Source organism: Urocitellus parryii, chromosome 1 (assembly GCF_045843805.1).
Source record: "Urocitellus parryii isolate mUroPar1 chromosome 1, mUroPar1.hap1, whole genome shotgun sequence".
In the NCBI taxonomy this organism is placed as follows: domain Eukaryota; kingdom Metazoa; phylum Chordata; class Mammalia; order Rodentia; family Sciuridae; genus Urocitellus; species Urocitellus parryii.
The window spans coordinates 71,484,991-71,497,095 of NC_135531.1; the positions used below are offsets into that span (position 1 = coordinate 71,484,991).

Sequence of the window (12,105 nt, forward strand, 5' to 3'; positions counted from 1 at the left end):
ATGATAATTGCATCTTGGTGAATCAATCTTTCCATTCCTGACATTTTGCTAATTTTAGTTTTACGGTGGGGTAATGGCACATGCCATACGCAAACCTAATGACAATTCTTTATTGCACGAAATGAAGACAACACGGTGAGCGGCGGCTCCCTGCTTCTCTCCCGGAGCGGCTGCATAGGACGCTCGGAGAGAACAGAGTCTCCCGCTGCTGCGCGCTCACTCCCCAGGGACGCTGCGAGCCAGCCAGCAGGGAAGTCCTTCTAAAGTCGGGATCTTTCCTCTGACCAATAGGAGCGCGACCCTAATAGTTGTTCTTGTGACTTTTTCCCCCATTTAGATACGCGTTAGCTACTTCATTCTTCCACGGCTCCACGCGCTCCTCCTCTATTACTCACGCGTAAAAACCACGGTCTAGAATCTGCAGCACTCCATTCCAGCGTGCTTTTATGCATGCCCAGAATACGTGGTTTTCGGCCCTGAGAAGTGGAAGGGCTAAAAAGTGAACCGAAAGATTTCATGAAATAATTAAAGAATTACCAGTTTATAAAATCTCCACTTTATCGCGGGCCATGAACTTTCTAATCAGTTTGGAAATATTTACCGAGGCGGCAGCTTCCTCGGAGATTTTCCCCCTCTTTCCTCCACTCTTTCTTCCACACCTTACTGGACTTTATCCAGGTCATTAACATGTAAACCAAACCAACTTCCCAAATGCATTAGGCTACCCCGACGATGGCTGATGACTTCACTTATCCTGAAGAGTTTCAGCAGCGCAGGAAGCAGAAATAGAGACTGATAAGGAAGAATATTTATGTTAAGGTTAAAGCATATTAAACATTTCCCTTACCAAAAATATAGGATAATAGTTAATGTTTAGGAAAAGCTACTAGAGATTGGGCTGCTCTCTGCCCTAGCCAATTACACCACACCCAAGAAAGCCAAAGATAAAATGTATCAACCGGTATATAAATCTTGAAAAGACAAGATTGGATGCCAGCAGAACTACAGATTATATAAAATGTTTAGAGCAATCTTTATTTTTTAACGTTGTGAAAGAAGAAGAGAAAATTCATAGGGGACATAAAAACATTGACTATACAAGAGTAGATAATAGTAGCATACTGAAATATCTAACTAATTAAAGATATTCCCTCACTGTAAAAAAATTCCTATCATCACTGTGTGTTTAGTCCAATGACTAGTTGCATTTCCTGTTAAGTTCCTCAGTATGCCTCCAGATGACTGTTTTAATGCATGAGGACAATGTGGTTCAAAAAGCCTTCTGCTTCATTGTAGGAGCTATTTGTTGTTATTAGCTTCTCTCAGAAGAGTGGGCTCAACATTTAGGCACCCTCCCAAGTCTTCATGTGAAAGGAGAAGACTGATTTTACAAGCAAGTACAACTAGATCTAAACAATCTTCAAGCTTCTGGTTCATTACCATTGTAACTATTAGTACAGCTAAGATGAATTCATCGCTTTTATTACAAGAAAGCCTGGAAAACTGTCACAAAGCAAACTATCTGAAATAGTACCATATATTGCAGATTGCAATCTATAATATATTTTGCTTGCCTGTGTGACTTTCATATGGTGAGTCTGCTACTGCTATGAGTTCATTTTAATAATATGGCAAGGGGCATCTATGTCAGGTTTTCATTCAAGGTACAACTTGTAAAAAAAAATAAAAAATTTCAAGGTACCCAGACATCTTGAATATATGGTGGTAAAATGAAATTATTTTTTCAAGTTTCACAAATGTCCTGACAAAAGAAACCATATGAGAACCATCAGAGTTTCTTGCCATAATGCTTGAAATTAATGTCATGAATTGTGACAGCCTATTTTACATGAGCAAATAGACACAGCCAATACATGAATTTAAATCATGTTATTTTTGATGGGTGATAGTGAATATTCCTGTTTACCACTGTACACTTCAGGTTTAGATCTATTTTTCTTTAAGAAGACACTTTTATTTTACCTTTTCACATTTTAAAGAATTATTTAATAATGAACATTATAACAAATCCATAATTATCAATGATAGTACAGGCATTCAAAAATATGCACAACCCCACACTGTGGATAATTTGAAAATAATTTGGATCTGGAATGTATCACAGTTGGCCTTTTAAAATATAAGATTTTTCCCTCAGCAGTTTTAACTTCTTAATTATGTGTGACCTAAGTTAATATTAGCATTAGTTTCCTTCCCATAAGCCTTTATAGTTGAAGCAGAACAGAAGCAGTTACCTAGAAATGTACAATAGGCAGTCACCTGAGATTTAAAATTATTCATGAGTAATTCACAAAGTGGTTAATCCAGAGTGTGCTTTGTATTCTTTTAAAACCTCTGGACATTATTTATTTTTTAGCAAAATCACCCTGATCCTTCTCACCTAATAGTATTTGGCTAGAATCAGAATGTTTTATCATCTAGGGAGGAGCTCATCCTAGGTGTTACAGAGTCCTGGATTCTCCATTTAGTATAGGATTTGTGTGTTACTATTGGATGTGTCCTTTATAGGCTTCAGTTTGCTTATGTGTGAAATGAGTTCTCCCATCTCTTCCAGTTCTATGCTTTAAATAGAAACCAATTGGAAGCTAGGGGTCTATCCAGTTAAATAAAAGGTGACTTTCTTTTAAGAAAAAATGGTGTCTGGGATCAATGTATTAAATCAGCTCGTGTGTGTGTGTGTGTGTGTGTGTGTGTGTGTGTGTGTGTGTGTCTGTTGGGGTGCCTAATTACAAAATATTTCTTTCATTAAATAATTTTCATTAAGTGCTTTCTTTTCTTTTTTCTTTTTTTCTACCTGGTGCTGGAGATTGAACCAAAGGCCTCACACATGCTAGGCCAAGCACTTTAAGTGTTTTATTTTAAATGTAAATATGCATTAACTTATTTTTCCCCAAAAGAATTATGTTTGGCCATATATTTAATTAAAGTGCTAAAGAAGTTACAGGGAAGGAGCGAGATCCTTGGGATTTTAACTTTAGGGAAAGCTCATATTCCAATTTCTGTTCAGCTACACACTGTCTTACTCCACCCTCTTCTCTTCACTACTTCCCTACATTAAAGCAGCAGTCCACTAAAGCCCTGTGCACTGGGTCTGCCTGCTTTTAAGCCTGGCCCACGCTGGGTGTAGCTCTTGAAGTGAGCTTTAAAAAATTATTTTAAAGTGAGCTGGGGCGGTTGCCACAGCAACCCACCCTGAGATGAAGAAAGGCTATAGATTAATCTACCCTTCAAGATTATTCAACTGTATAGTATTTGTTCTTCAGCCCGAATACTTTCAACACAAACATAATTGAACATGGAAGTTCAGAAAATTCTAAAAACAGTAAGATACAAATTTCATAGCATTAAACATTTTAATCTTTTTTTTTTTACAGCTACAGTATAGAAATATACATGTCTTCCCATTAAATGAACTAATTGGAAGAGATACCTAGAAGGTAGACCCTGAAAAGTGATGTGAGCAAAACAACCTGATATTGTTTATAACATAAACTAATTAATGGTTATCTAACTCTTTAACACTATTATTCAGTTCTATGCTATAAATACCTAAGGTCAAAGAGTTTTACCTTTGATAACTTTGTGGTACATGTTAAAAGAAATGTAAGCACTCACCACATACACTTCTTTACTGTGACAGTCATTTGCCTTCCATTCTTTACTTCATCTCTTCATAGAAGTTACTTCACAGTTTGCAGCTCTTCTTTGGCACCTTAAAATATGTAAGTACAAAAATGCACATACTTATTATTTTTAAATTTAACACGAAAGTAGATTTATTTCTAAAACTTCAAATCCAAAGTAATAATTCTGATTTTAAGCCAAACCAATGTATATGGGAAATAAAATAATTAAAATAACCAATTGTGATAATAGTTATAATCATTAAAGTAGTGTCACATATCTGAATTTCAGAAATTTACTAGGTGCAGCTTTATCCCAAGCAGATTATATAGCATATGGACTGTTTGTGGTTGAGAATCTGCAATATACAAAGGATTTGCTATTTCAAGGAAAGACTTAATTTTTTCCCTATATTTCATATCTAATCATCTTTATTTTCTTATCTTTAATTTTATATCTGATGAAGAATTACAAGGAAAAAAGTGATCCTTGGGATTTTAACTTTATCCATCATTTTCAAGCTGTTATTTGTCAAATTGGGAAATGTTTGCAAAGCAACTTAAGTTGCAGAAAAGGCTCATTTTATGTATTGCCTAAAGGCCAATTTAAGATACTTTGGAATTAATGCTGTGGATTCAGGACCATTTATAAATTCTATTGCTAATAATACCTTATCCTTCCAAGCAGTGTTTAACAGTACTGAACACAAACAAATGCTCTAGTATTCTAATCTCTGTTTTAGACTAGCTGTCCAAGACTTTGAGTACACAAGTGAATCTTTCTTTTCCTTCAGACTGGGTCTAGTCCCAGAAAGAAAACTAACCTGGAGTCATATTGGACTATGATGGTCAGTATCCATTTTCTATTTGATTAGCAGGAAGACTTTTCATAGTGAAGAGACATTTATAAATCCTTTTTATTTGGGTTGACATCCATGAGTTATAGTTTTATTAAGTTGCTTCAGAGTTAAGGAGAAACGAATCATTTTGGCCAATTTTGTTTTATGGGTTATGTTAGTTTTATCTTTTATTAAAGTACAGGCCCACAGTTAGTCTAAACTTGATCTTGGTCTAAAGTTACCTGGCCAATTCCCTTTCTCCCAGCTGCTTGGTTTTACAGTCTATTATTAAGTGAGGATCCTGACACATATCTCCTAAGGCTTTTCCACCTCCCAGAAATGCAATCTTCATGAAATAATATCTGAAAGATACGCTGAGGCTTTTTAAAATGACACTACAAATTATGACATATTTCTTTCCTTTCCTGCTTCAGTATGTCCAAATAAGGCTTGATCATGAATTTGCTTGCGAGCTTGTAGCTGATTCAAAGGCATCCACACGCATAGCTAAATGGGGCTTTACCTTTACCTACAAAATTGTTAAATGTTTATTTGAACACTGAAATATGCAAATTCTTGAAATATCACAGAACCTTAAATTCAAGGAATAGATTTTTACACATTACTTTTTTAACCTTTTTTTCTAGATACCTTACTATGTCTGTGCCCTTTCAAATTCAAAGATCTTTACCCGGGGTTGGGGTGGAAGTGTAGGGTTAAAAATCTCATCCAGCATTTTGGAACCCACTTCTTTGTTTGGAAAGCAGAGAGCTGGGATTCAGTCCGCATGGCCCCTTAAAGACCCAGACAGGGATGCCTCTGATTTCAGCAGCTCACTCCACTGAGTTATTGATAGCAGGCAGCAAGAATCCCTCGGGTTAATTTGTGTGGAAAGTGAACCCGCGCTGGCTGGGCGTTCCAGAGAGGCGCAACAGCCACAACACCGCCCAATTATTACGGCCCTCCCCTCCAACGCTGCTTTCCCCACCTATATACTCTTTTCTCTGCGGGTCTCTACTTTCCCCCACCCACTTTTCTCCTGGTGCAAGGAGCTGAGGGGGAGGGGGGCTCTTTTCCTGGGGTGTTTCTGGAGTTCCTAGGCTGCTTGCAGGGGGCGAGTGCGCCACGTGCGTGAGCCACTGGCAAGAAGGAGGCGTGCTCTGGCCCTCCCGCAGACCTGCTGGGCTTGGACGCGAGGAGAAGAGACTGCCACGCTGTCTCGGTGTGGGGGCTGGAAGCGGTGTGCAGACTTGGCATTTGGTTAGAAGGGGGATGTCACGGCTTGGGAAAAAACGACACGGTGGCTTGTTGGTACCAATGGCACGTGGTGGGCTCTAGGGAATGAAGGAGGGCGCAACGGCAGTGGCAGTGGGTGGGCTTTGGAAACAGGAGGTGGCAGTGCTGGAGCAGTTGTCCTACTTGTCTGGTTTTGGGATCTTAAGAATATTTTCCATATATTGGCGAAAGACTATCCCAAAGAGCTGGAGATGAGCTCTTAGCGACTACGTAAAAAAATGAACCCACCCACGCACAGTGCACAAAGCTAGCACGCAGTTCGCATCCAGCTGCTCCGGCTGCCCCACTCGCTCCAAGCATTTTGCAAGCCTGGGAGAGCAAGAGTGCCTCGTGCAGGTTTAGATCCTGCCCTGTGCTTCACCAGCCATCCTGGGTTTTTGCGTGCCCAAGCAATAGGAAAGGACAGAGACTCAGAACTGAATTCTAAAGCCTAAGCACTTAGCATCCACAGAATTTTAAAAACTAAAAGGCCAAACGCTAGCTCCAATAGTTAAGCTGTGGATGGATATGTACAATTCGTTACTATAGAAAGGCCACCAAGTAGAAGGAAAACTGGGATACTAGGGACAGTACAGGACAAATGAAACCAAAAAGCAAAACAAAACTTCATTTCACTGTTATACCACCTTTATTTGTTAGCATGCAGAAGCAGTTCATGGATGCCTTGCAAATTGCCATCACAAAACGCAGATGTATATGATCTTTGCTTTATTTGGGGCATTGTACAAAGGCCTGGAAAGGTGGACAGATCCACCTTTGGATACTCCAAAAGTGTGGGAAAGTATATGGCTGAATATATCAGAAGCACAAAAATGTTTCTTAGCCTGTTCTTGAAACCATATGATAGCTGCTAGCTACATGTGATTATTTAATTAAGATTAAAGTAAAAAGTTAGTTCCTGAGTTACACCACCCACATTTCAAATGCTCTGTAGGCACATGTGACTAGGGGCTATCTTATAAAAGGAGATGTTGAATCTTGTTTCCATCATTACTTAAGGTTCTACTGGAGAGTGATGTTGTAGAGTTAAGGTGAATGTCTGTTAAAGAAAGAAGTTGCTTTATGATCATTACCAGTGAAAATTTAGGGCATTTTTCATTTCTTTAACATGAAAAGTTTTTTGTTGTTGTTGTTGTTGTTACTGGGTATTGAACCCAGGACACTTTACCACAGAGTCACTTCCCCAGATCATTTTATTTTTCTTTTGAGAGAGGTTGCTTAGAGCCTAGCCAAAAGTTGCTCAGGTTGTCTTCAAACTTTCCATCCTCCTGTTGCACTGCTGGGATCACAGACCTGTGCCACCATAAAAATTTTCATGACCACATGAAAAGTTTTAAAGTTAGAATTTCATTATTTTTCTGCTGAGAAGATTTTGGGGAACACTTCAGCACCTCACACAAGACTTAGAAACGTTAAGTGATAAACTCAAAGTCATGCAATAAATTTGAAAAGATTAGATCCCCTGACAGGGCCCAGTACACTCTGTGCCAGACCAGGGCACCTTGTCTGGTTGGCTAGGCAAATTAACTGTGGAAAAGTGAACTGAGAGAAGATGTTAGGCAGGAGTACTCTCTTAAAAGAGAAAATACTGCTAAGCATTTATCCACGAAGAAAGTCTATTTAATAAAGAATAGGGTGAATGGGGAACATTGTCTCTCAAACTTAAAATGTATTATTGGTATTGCCATAGATTCTTATAATGTCTTTTCTAAGAGAGTAATTGGGATAACTGTGCTTACTTTAACTTTGAAAATTATGAGGAAATAGGATTATTCCTTTAAAATAAATGCTAAAAAACAGTTACAAAGACAGAGAGGAAGTGTGTTACCTGAGATGAGAATTGTTAGCAAGGCATAATCTTCCTCAAGTTTGGTTAAAGATATCATCAGACACATTGATTATCCTCAGATAAATTGTTTATGATATAATTAGGGTAGAATTTGAGCAGAATATGTTAACATGATCAAAATTTAATCACCAATTATACTATTTGAAACATAAAGCAACAGACTACATCGTAAAAATTTAGACAAAGTATAAACTTTCTAACTTTTTAATATATAGATATTAAATTTTTAATATATATATAAAATGTCTTTCTTCTATAATTTTTTTCTTTTTTGAGACAGGGTATCTCTAAATTGCCTAGGCTATCCTGGAACTCATATCCTCCAGTTTCAGCCTCCTAAATTATTAGAATTATAGGCAAGCTTCCCTACTCCCAGCTGTCGTCTGCATTTCTTAATGTTACTTGGGGATGGAATGTTGATATTGTTATCTTTCATTGTAATTAACTTTTAATTTAACCCTTAGTGAAGGATCACTAAATGTTCGGATAGGAGCATTCATGAATGATAATCATTTAAAAATAATAGCAAATTATAAACTTGGATTTCTCTTGAACATGTCCGTATTTGTATTCATCTGTTTCTGTTATTGATTTATCACTTGCACAAGACTAATGGTGGAAAGGTTTATAGTCCATACTACTTGAAATTCAGTGCCCTAAGAGAAAATATTTTAGTTCTCCAAATGCTTGCAGATGAGATAGAAGTCCTCAACCTTTTCATAGCTGAAAACCAAAAATACTGATGGAACTAGGAAGACCATGTATGGCCAAAAGCCAGTTGACTCTATCACAGGTAACAGTGGAATTATGCACCAGTTTTTAATCTCTCTGTGTTTCAGTTTCTTCATCCATAATATGTGGAACATAATGAGAAACCCTCAAAACCTAGCATGAGAATTAAATGAACTATTCAACAGAAAGCACAGGGCCTGGAACCTGACAAGTTGCAATGGAAGTTACTCATTCCTATGCAATAAGTTCCACCTCTATCCCATCAGGTTTCATGTGTACCTATACTGTGTTGCAGAAAAAGGAAAAAAGTAGGTCATCAGAGAGATGGCAATTCCCCTTTTCTGGCATGGCTTTCTTTCAGGCTTCCTTTGTCTTTTTTTTTTTTTTTTAAGGATGCTTTCTTGTACTTGTTAGCTGGTTGGTTGCTGAAGAGGCACTGGAAACTCCAAGTCCATCCTCCTTTCACCCCAGTTGACCTTTGGAATGTTGTTGTCGGCCAAGAAGACATTGATATCTTCAGTCTCCATTAGCTTGAATTCTTCAGGGCAGAGTCTGCTCAGATTGTCTCCTGATGTCATTCCAAATGTCTGAAGGCCATGTATGGCAACTGGGCTGGGCACAGGACTGCTGGGAAGTGGGGAGCCCATGGAATGCCTGATGGAGCATTCTGCTCAAAAGAGACCTAGAAATCGTTCTGTGAAGATCACTCATCAACATTACAGATATGTCTAGGGGATGGTACCACTTTTTTTAAAAAAAGAAGCTATAGTCATTTTGCATTTTTTGATTTTTCCAAAGTCCCCTTGGAGTGCTTATAATTCCTATTGATTTAATGATTTGTATAAGTATATATTACAGAAAACAGACTCAGGACATTAATAAAAAATTATCTGTGTTCATCCTAACATTCCTTAGAATAAATACCAAGTTAAGACAAAGCATGCAGAGAGCAGGGAATAAGGCCACCACATGCAAAATATACCTCGTTTTCTCTTTCTAGGTAATTTTTCAAATGATTGTATTCTACTGAAATAAGAACATCACATTATTTTTAAAATATATTATTTATAAGCCCCCCATTTTTTTTGGTACCAGGGATTGGGCATAGGGGCACTTCACCTCTGAGACACATACCCAGTCCTTTTTATATTTTAGTTAGAGACTGGGTCTTGCTAAATTGCTTAGGGTCTTGCTAAGTTGCTAAAGCAACTCATGTTCCTCTTGCCTCAGCCTCCCAAGCCACTTGGATTACAGGATTACAGGCACCACTATGCCCAGCTATATAACCTAAATTTTTTAGCTAAGCAAAAGGTTTTATTTTTTCAAGAAAGCAATATCATGTATATATGTATAAGTTTCTAAGACACCATAGTTTTATATAAACTTAAAAATAAGATGCTACATAATTATACACATATTCTAATTTGTTTGGAAGAGAAATAATTTTTATTGTTTGGGACGGAGTCTCTACATCCTTTTGGAATGTAGTGAGAGTTAATAGTCAATGATTGATCTTGCACAGTGGCACACATCTGTAATCCCATCAACTGGAGGCTGAGACAGAAGAATCACCAGACTCTGTCTTAAAATTAAATTTAAAAAATGGTTGGGGATTTAGCTCAATAATGGAACAAAATATTGGTGATTAAAGCTAGTTTGTTTTGCCAGCATATTCAATGAATCAAAGAGAGGCTTGATTTCCTATAAACTATTATTGTTTGTTTATGTATTTGCACTGTATTTTTAGTTGAATCTTTAACATCAATATTCATACTTATAATACTATTTGAAATACACATGCAAAAATAATACTATTTTATTAGAGTGTCGGTTGAAAAAATAAGTTCAAAATGCCTAACATTTAATGCCTATTTGTCAGACTCAGCATTATCACTTCTATTAGCTTTCTTTTTATCCATACAATAACCCATAGACAGATTCTACTATTATCACCATTCTACAGATTTTAAAACTAAAGCTTAGAGGGTGCTGGGGATATAGCTCAGTTGGTAGAGTGCTGCCTCACATGCACAAGGCCCTGGGTTCAATCCCCAGAACTACAAACAAACAAACAAAAAAACTACAACTAAAGCTTAGAGAGGTGACCTTACTTGCTCAGGACCACATAGCGTCATAAATGCCAGACAAAGGACACAAAACCGTATTTGTTTATTTCTAGCCCTTTGTCCTTAGCTACAACTCTGTCCTTAGCTACAATGCAATACTGTTTTGTGACACTCATAACCTGTGCTTGAGGAGAGCAGAAGTGGTATGATTTGTATCTCCCACCCTCCCCAAACTGAAAAGGTTTCAGAGATACATGCCCATTTACATGCCACCCTCTTCATTGTGCGCACTTTAAAAGGCTAGTTATTTTTTTCAGTGATGCCTTTGCTCAAGTCTGTTTAGAAATCTCCCTGAGGAATTTGCTACACAATCTTAAAAGTGGTCTGATTGTTGGCAAATCCTTGTGGTTCAAGATGAATTTGTTGCCAAAAATAGATCCAAACCAAGTGTAGAGAATAGGATGGAAACCAATATTTGAATATAAAGCATCAGATTATTTGATATCTGGCTCACAAACTGAAATTAACTACAAATATACAAGGAATTTAAAGGTTATTCCTGGTAGGATTAAATAGCCTTTAAGGAAAGAGTTTTGATGAGTAGCACTCATAAAAATCTGATAATTTTTTTAATGTTGGAGTCACTAATTAAGAGTTTTGTATCATGCAAGAACAGCATGGGAAATGTTATTTTAAAAGAATGTAAAACAGGCAGAAAATGGTAAATCACAGAACTTGGATTAGAATCCAGGCTCAAAAACTTAATAACCATTTCCCCTTAATTTTCTATGTCCTTTTTGTAAAATGGGGAGTTGACAGGACCTACCAAAGATGATCATTTTGCTGAGAGAAGGACATGACATTGTACTTCTGTAGCCACTTAGTGCCTGGCCTGTAGAAAATGCTCAATAAATGATCACTGTACTTTATTTCTCTCTCAAGGACTATCTCATATTGCTGAAAAAGATATTACTGTAATTGTGATCCAATGATATATTGGAAGTTATTTTCTTCTCTTCCAGGTTTCATGCTGCAAAGAAGTTTTATTTCATGCTAGAGTATTTGATATTTAAAATAAAGATAACAATTTATGATAGTATATTGATGAGATCAATATATATTAAACCAAGGAGCCTTAAATTAGGGGCTGCTCATTTATATTATCCTTGTCAGTGGTTCCATATAATATTGTTTTCAGGGAGACTTGTTTTTGTGTTCACATTGAAAAATTTTACTAGACTTATGAAAGTAATGATATATCCATTTGCCTAGAATAAGGTTCCAAGATTTTATTTTTTAGTTACCTTAGACATCTTCTAAATTGCTTATTGATTGCCTAATTTGGCACATAAATTTAAGGAATCTGAGCATAAATGCGTAGAATTAGTGGCTTCCTGTTAAATCTAAGTTTCTGACTCCTTTGGAATCAATGACCCCATCTATGTGGTATAGGCAGAATTGTGGAGTTGCCAAGGTCTGTCTTTGAGGCCCTTCCTTCATTCACCTTCAACATGCCCTTCTTTCACTTTGGCATGTTCCACTTACCCAGCAGCAGTTTTTATAATCAATAATAGCTCCTTCATGAGTGCCTCTATTTCCTCTGGCCATCCACTGATGTGACTTACAACATCCTTTAATTCCTCAGCAGCCCCCTTAGGCACCAGAATTCTCTTGGATTA

The 12,105-nt window shown here is 37.2% G+C and overlaps 1 protein-coding gene across 9 annotated transcripts in view; it reads right to left on the reverse strand.

Moving 5' to 3' along the window:
- The window catches only part of Mef2c (myocyte enhancer factor 2C), a 164,497-nt gene that overhangs the window by 144,112 nt on the left and 8,280 nt on the right, over positions 1-12,105 (reverse strand). For all 9 annotated transcript variants that reach the window (XM_026408757.2, XM_026408761.2, XM_026408766.2 and 6 more), the window contains exon 2: positions 3,637-3,733. The gene's annotated coding sequence lies outside the window, so the exon portion shown is untranslated. The remainder of the gene's footprint in view (positions 1-3,636; positions 3,734-12,105) is intronic.